Source organism: Rhinopithecus roxellana, chromosome 19 (assembly GCF_007565055.1).
Source record: "Rhinopithecus roxellana isolate Shanxi Qingling chromosome 19, ASM756505v1, whole genome shotgun sequence".
Lineage (NCBI taxonomy): Eukaryota > Metazoa > Chordata > Mammalia > Primates > Cercopithecidae > Rhinopithecus > Rhinopithecus roxellana.
The window spans coordinates 63,322,700-63,330,824 of record NC_044567.1 but is presented as its reverse complement, the minus strand read 5'-3'; positions in this window follow the sequence as shown (position 1 = coordinate 63,330,824).

Genomic DNA, 8,125 nt, shown 5'->3' with positions numbered 1-8,125 from the left:
GGGAGGCGGAGCTTGCAGTGAGCTGAGATCTGGCCACTGCACTCCAGCCTGGGCGACAGAGCGAGACTCCGTCTCAAAAAAAAAAAAAAAAAAAAAAAAAAATACAAAAATTAGTTGGGTGTTGTGGCGGGCAACTGTAATCCCAGCTGCTCAGGAGGCTGAGGCATGAGAATCACTTGAACCTGGGAGGTGGAGGTTGCAGTGAGTCGAGATCACGCCATTGCACTCCAGCCTGGGTGACAGACCGAGACCCTGTCTCAAAAAAAAAAAAAAAGGCTGGGTGCGGTGGCTCACACCTGTAAATCCCAGCATCCCAGCACTTTGGGAGGCCGAGGTGGGTGGATCACGAGGTGAGGAGATTGAGACCATCCTGGCTAACATGGTGAAACCCTGTCTCCACTAAAAATTAAAAAAATTAGCCGGACATGGTGGCGGACGCCTGTAGTCCCAGCTACTTGAGAGGCTGAGGCAGGAGAATGGCATGAACCCAGGAGGTGGAGCTTGCAGTGAGCTGAGATCTCACCACTGCACTCCAGCCTGGGCAACAGAGCGAGACTCTGTCTCAAAAAAAAAAAAAACAAAAACGGCTGGGCGTGGTGGCTCACGCCTGTAATCCCAGCACTTTGGGAGGCTGAGGCGTGTGGATCACAAGGTCAGGAGATCGAGACCATCCTGGCTAACACGGTGAAACCCCGTCTCTACTAAAAATACAAAAAATTAGCTGGGCGTGGTGGCGGGCGCCTGTAGTCCCGGCTACTCGGGAGGCTGAGCAGGAGAATGGTGTGAACCTGGGAGGTGGAGCTTGCAGTGAGCCGAGATCGTGCCACTGCGCTCCAGTCTGGGAGACACAGCGAGACTCCATCTCAAAAAAAAAAAAAAAAAACAGTGAGGCTTGCTTGGGCGTGGTGGCTCACACCTGTAATCCTAGTACTTTGGGAAGCCAAGGAAGGCTGATCACCCTAGATCAGGTGAGAGAGAGAAAGAGAAAAATGAGGGGCTTGGGCGGGGTGGGTCACATCTGTAATCCCAGCACTTTGGAAGGTCGAGGTGGGTGGATCACCTAAGGTCAGAAGTTCAAGACCAGCCTGACCAACATGGTGAAACCCCGTCTCTACTAAAATTATAAATACTAGCCCAGTGTGGTGGCAGGCGCCTACAATCCCAGTTACTCAGGAGGATGAGCAGGAGAATCACTTGAATCTGCGGGGTGGAGGTTGCAGTGAGTTGAGATCGCGCCATTCATTCCAGCCTGGGTGAAAGAGTGAAACTCCATCTCAAAAAAAAAAAAAAAAAATGATTGAGGCCTTTTGTCACAGACACTGGCTGTCTCCAAAAGGTGGGCCCTTCTCTCACTTCTCTCCTTCCTTCTTTCAGGGCAGGTGCAATGACATTTGACACCAACTACCCGGGGTTCCACCGCAGGTGACAGGTGGCAGCCACCTTCCTCCACAGGACAGCCCTCACTTCAGACACCAGCTATAAGTTCAGGGTCCTCACTTTTGACCAGATGACCTCAAATTCAGAGGTTCCCGCCACCCCCTCAGATTCATAATTGATTAGAATGACTCACAGCACTCAGGTAAATGCTGAAGTTTATTTACGGTTTAATTACAGCAAAAGAACATGAATCAGAACCAGCCACAGCTAGGAAGCACTGGGCCAGGGCTGGGTGGGTCCCCGGTGCAAAGCGCTGTTATCCTCAGGGACACTTTAACCCTCCTGGTACCTCTACGTGTGACAATACACAGAGCATCACTAACCAGGGAAGTCCACCCAAACCTCTGTGTAGAGTCATCCTTGGGGTTTTATATGCAGGCATGATGGAGGAATCATTCACTACCCACTGAACTCAAACTCCAGCCCCTCCGTCCCCGGAAGCCAGGCTGATAACAAGTGGCTCAAAGACCCAACCTTCTAATTTTTTTGTCTTTTTCTTTCTGCTATTTTTTTTTTTTTTTTTTTTTTTTTTGAGACGGAGTCTCGCTCTGTCGCCCAGGCTGGAGTGCAGTGGCCGGATCTCAGCTCACTGCAAGCTCCACCTCCCGGGTTCACGCCATTCTCCTACCTCAGCCTCCCGAATAGCTGGAACTACAGGCGCCCGCCACCTCGCCCGGCTAGTTTTTTGTATTTTTTAGTAGAGACGGGGTTTCACCGTGTTAGCCAGGATGGTCTCCATCTCCTGACCTTGTGATCCGCCCACCTCGGCCTCCCAAAGTGCTGGGATTACAGGCTTGAGCCACCGCGCCCGGCCTCTGCTATTTTTTTGTTTTTTGTTTGTTTGAGACAGGTTGTTGCTCTGTTGCTCAGGCTGGACTGCAGTGGTGGGATCTCGGCTCACTGCAGCCTCAAACTCCTGGGCTCAAGTGATCCTCCCTTATGATCCCTCTTATGGGACCATAAACATGTACCACCACACCCAGCTAATTTAAAAAATTTTTTTGAGACAAGGGCTCTTTTGTTTTGAGACAAGGGCTCCCTCTGTTGCCCAGGCTGGAGTGCAGTGGCAGGATCATAGCTCACTGTAGCCTCAATCACCTTCCATCACCCAGGCTCCAGAGCCACAGCCTTCTATTCTCGCAGTTGGTCTTCCTGGACCTTGAGTCATTTGCATAAATGACGGTGTCCTCCAAGGCCCGATCATGACTAACACAGACACTACTGTCACTCAGGAAATTCCGAGGATTTAGAAGTTACCTCCCAGGAACCAGGGACAAAAGCCAGTGGAATTCTCAATTCCACACAGGATTGACAGTGTCAGGGCTGAGAGGTATCTCCCAGTCAGCCCCCTCAGTGGGTGGTTCCCTGAACCAATAATTGGGGGTGCATTTTATTCTCAGCAGTGGGCTCTCATAATTCCTGGAAAACGTGAAGGATCGCACAGGGCACCTCACTCCTCCTTGTCATCCACTCTCTATCTCATTTAGCTCTCACAGCAACCTCCAGGCAGGCTCAGGCATAAGCCACTGCACCCAGCTTTTTTTTTTTTTTTTTTTTTTTTTTTTGAGTAGGAGTCTCGCTCTGTCGCCCGGACTGGAGTGCAGTGGCCGGATCTCAGCTCACTGCAAGCTCCGCCTCCCGGGTTTACACCATTCTCCTGCCTCAGCCTCCCGAGTTGGGACTACAGGCGCCCGCCACCTCGCCCGGCTAGTTTTTTGTATTTTTAGTAAAGACGGGGTTTCACTGGGTTAGCCAGGATGGTCTCGATCTCCTGACCTCGTGATCCACCCGTCTCGGCCTCCCAAAGTGCTGGGATTACAGGCTTGAGCCACCGCGCCCGGCCCACCCAGCTTTTTTTTTTTTTTTTTGAGACAGAGTCTCGATCTGTTGCCCAGGCTGAAGTGCAGTGGTGTGATCTCTGCAACCTCCACTTCCTGGGTTCAAGTGATTCTCCTGCCTCAGCCTCCCAAGTAGCTGGGATTACAGGCTCACACCACCACACCCAGCTAATTTTTTGTATTTTTAGTAGAGATGGGGTTTCGCCATGCTGTCCCGGCTGGTCTCAAACTCCTGACCTCAAGTGATCCGCCCGCCTCAGCCTCCCAAAGTGCTGGGATTACAGGCGTGAGCCATTGTGCCCGGCCTAAGGCTTGATTTTATACATTTTAGGAAGACAAGTTACAGGAAAAGACATAAATAGACAGAGGTAAGGTATACTTTGGCTGGGCCTAGAAAGGTGGGACATCTTGAAGGCGGGGGTGGTTTCCAGGTCATAGGTAGATTTAAACATTTGCTAATTGGCAATTGGTTGAAAAGGTTAAGCTCTGCCTGAAGAGCTGAAATCAGCTTGAGTTATGGTAAGTGGCGGGCAGTTGTGGATGCCAAAGTTCTTCTCTTGTAGATGAAGCCTTCAGGTAGCAGGCTTCCGAGAGAAGAGATGTGAATGTCACAGGTGCCAGTCTCTCCAGAGAGACCTGAGAAGGGAAGGGGATTCTCTACAGAATACAGATTTCCCCCATAAAAGAAAGCTTTGCAGGGCCATTTCAAAATATGTCAAAGAAATGTATTTTGGGAGACCAGGCGAGGTGGCTCACACCTGTAATCCCAGCACTTTGGGAGGCCAAGGTGGGTGGATCACCTGAGGTCAAGAGTTCAAGACTAGCCTGGCCACCATGGTGAAATCCCGTCTCTACTAAAAATACAAAAATTAGCTGGGCATGGTGGCGGGTACCTGTAATCCCACTACTAGGGTGGCTGAGGCAGGAGGCCAAGTTTACAGTGAGCTGAGATCGCGCCATTGCACTCCAGTCTAGACGACAAGAACGAAACTCCATCTCACAAAAAAAAAAGAAATAAATATATTTTGGGGTAAAATCCTTTTGTTACTGGTGGAGGGTGTCCAGGTTCTTGGTGTCTTAAAGAATTGTACAAAACTCACAAAAAAAGGAAAGAATTAAGCAACAAAAGCAGAGACTTATTGAAAACAAAAGTACAGGCCGGGCGTGGTGGCTCATGCCTGTAATCCCCGCAGCACTTTGGGAGGCCAAGGCAGGCGGATCACTTGGGGCCAGGAGTTCAAGACCAGCCTGGCCAACATGGTGAAACCCCGTCTCTACTAAAAATACAAATATTAGGCCAGGTGCGGTGGCTCACACCTGTAATCCCAGCACTTTGGGAGACCAAGGAAGGCAGATCATGAGATCAGAAGTTCAAAACCAGCCTGGCCAGTATGGTGAAACCCCATCTCTTACTAAAAATACAAAAATTAGCTGGGCATGGTGGCGGGCGCCTGTAGTTCCAGCTACTCGGGAGGCTGAGGCAGAAGAATTGCTTGAACTCAAGAGGTGGAGGTCAGCAATGAGCTGAGATCATGCCACTACACTCCACCCTGGGCAACAGACCGAGACTCTGTCTCAAAAACAAAACAAAACAAAACAAAAATGATCCGGGAGTGGTGGCGATGCCTATAATTCCAGCTACTCAGGAGGCTGAGATATGAGAATACTCTGTTCCAAAAAAAAAGAAAAGAGGCCGGGTGCGGTAGCTCAAGCCTGTAATCCCAGCACTTTGGGAGGCCAAGAGGGGCGGATCATGAGGTCAGGAGCTGGAGACCATCCTGGCTAACACAGTGAAACCCCGTCTCTACTAAAAAAAAAATACAAAAAACTAGCCGGGCGAGGTGGCGGGCGCCTGTAGTCCCTGCTACATGGGAGGCTGAGGCAGGAGAATGGCGTGAACCCGGGAGGCGGAGCTTGCAGTGAGCTGAGATCCGGCCACTGCACTCCAGCCTGGGCAACAGAGAGAGACTCCGTCTCAAAAAAAAAAAAAGAAAAGAAAAAAAAATAAAAGAAAAAAAAGAAAGTACACTCCACAGGGTGGGAGCCGCTGGAGCATAGGGGCTAATTTTTGGGGGTTTAAATAACCTCTAGCAGGTTCCATTGGTTACTTGGTGTACGCCCTATGTCAATGAAGGGATTAAGTAAAGTTACAAAGCCATTCACTCGGTGAGCACCCTTTGTAAATGGAGAGGATATTTCCTGTCATAGCTGAAGTGTTTCCATTTGATTCAGTTCTAGGAAGTCCTTAGATTCTCTGCTTCCAAATCCTATTCTCCTGTCTCCCTTTTATTGCCTTTTTTTTTTTTTTTTTTTAAGAGACAGTGTCACAGCTCTTGGCATCCTCAACTTCCTGGGCTCAAGGGATCCTCCCACCTCAGCTTCCCAATTAGCTGGGAATACAGGCATGAACCACCACGCCTGGCTAACTTTTGTATTTTTTGTAGAGATGGGGTTTCACCATGTTGCCCAGGCTGGTCTTGAATTCTGGGCTCAAGCCATCCACTCGCCTTGGCCTCCCAAAGTGCTGGGATTACAGGCGTGAACCACCATGTCCAGCCTTTATTTATTTATTTTTATTATTTTATTTATTTATTTTTGAGACAGGGTTTTGCTCTTGTTGCCCAGGCTGGAGTACAGTGGCACCATCTCAGCTCACTGCAACCTCCGCCTCCCGGCTTCAAGCAGTTCTCCTGCCTCAGCCTCACCCTCCCAAGTAGCTGGAATTGCAGGCATCCACTACCACGCCCAGCTAATTTTTTGTATTTTTAGTAGAGATGGGTTTCACCATGTTGGCCAGGCTGGTCTTAAACTTCTGACCTCAGGTGATCTACCTGCCTCAGCCTCCCAAGGGAGGCTGAGATTACAGATGTGAGCCACCATGCCAGCCCATAGCTACCTTTGGACATTTGCATTGTTTGGGGGTTTTTAGCTCTCGTAGACCTGGACCCCCTTGAACTGACAAATTTGGCACACTTGAGCCAAGAACCTTGTGACTTCCTCAATCATTTGCCTCCCGAGTTGTTATAATGTCTCCTTAGTGTTTGCCTCCCGCCTTCTCAGCCCCTACGGCCCTGGCCTTTTTCCTTGCTCCATTTCTGCCACTTCCACCCCATCTTGCCAGTGCCGCTATGAATCTGGCCACGGGGCAAGGAAGCATGTCATTTGACAGGCGCTTCTGCGATGCCCAGAGAGAAGGCACTAGAAGCCCCTCGAGGGTTTCCACTTGAACCAAAGTCTTCAATGATGTTCGGGCATTTCAGACACCCTCAAATGCCTCCAAAGACTCCCACCAAGAGCTACTGAAACCGAGGCATAGGTGAGGTTGAGGACTCAGTGCCTTGCGATTCCATTTCGGATTTTCCAGCGACCAGCCCCGCAGCTGCTGCCTACCACTGTCCTTGCTGAAGCTGGGAAGGGTCACTCCCAGCAGGCTTGGCTCTGTCTGCCTGTATTTTGCTCCTGCCCCCAGCATGGTTTCTGGTACCCTATAGAGAGAATCAGCTTAGAGATCCAAGTTGGTATTATTTTTAGAAATAAAGATCACTCAGTTCCAGCTTGCTGAGGCTTGTTTGGAGAATGAAAACAGGGAAAGGCCTCATATTTTTCCAAAGTTCAAGTTCAAGTGGTGCAACGTGGATGCAAAACTTCTGAATTATTGGCTGAAATGTTCCCTTTCCTTGCAAAGACTGACCTTGTCTTCCAATTAGTTCCTCCCTTGGGGACAGGGCTGAGCAACCCTAAACACACCCCTCTTTGTCTTGTCCTGTTTGTTCCTGGACAATATTTCATGCCAAATCTGTACTTATGCCACCCTTTGTCTTCTAGTTTCTAGTACAGAGGGGATCTTTCCATAATTCATGCTGAGACTGGCCCGGTTAACAAGCAGCTCATTTTTTAACACTTGAAAACTGAAATTGGGTTGTAGATGCAAAATGTCACTTTGTGGAGGCACAGCTGTCTTCAATCTTGCAAGAGGTGTCCATCGGGTCTGGAGCCTCAAGAGTCAGCCTGGTCTTATAAAGACAAACGGTTAGAAAAAACAAAACTGGTCAAGTGAGGTCTCACTTCAAATGTCAAAAAAAAACATGTTAAGGCTGGGCACGGTGGCTCACGCCTGTCATCCCAGCACTTTGGGAGGCTGAGGTAGGCGGATCACAAGGTCAGGAGTTGAACCAGCCTGCCCAATATGGTGAAACCCCATGTCTACTAAAAATACAAAAATTACCCAGGCATGGTGGCGCATGCCTGTAATCCCAGCTACTTGGGAGGCTGAGGCAGAATTGCTTGAACCCAGGAGGCAGAGGTTATAGTGAGCTGAGATCGTGCCATTGCACTCCAGCCTGGGCGACAAGAGCGAAACTTCATTTCAAAAAAAGAAAAAATCCCTCACCCATCAGTAAAAATGAAGACTCCGTGAAAGTTGTCAGAAGCAAAATTGAATCACTTGTGTTAAAACAAAACAAAAAACTCTGACAAATAGAGCTAGGAAGGCTATAAAGAGAAGGTTCTTATGCATAAATGCCAGATAACAAAAACTATCACAGAAGACACAGCAAAAATCACAACCTTGCACAAAGGCCACTGAAATCTTACACAAAAAAATACTTCTGCGAGGACATCTGCCCAGCAACTGCCTGTACGACCTGGCACTGGATCACACTTGTTGCTGATCCTTGTAGCCAAGGAAAATAATCCCCAAACAATTGTGTAATCCCCCTCAATCTTCCTCTAAAAACGTTTGTCCTCCTTTACCTCGTTGGATACACACATAGTTTACTATGGCACACATATTCCCATTGTCATGCCCAATCCCAAATAAATGTTGCTTTATTTCGGAGAGTCTCTCTCTC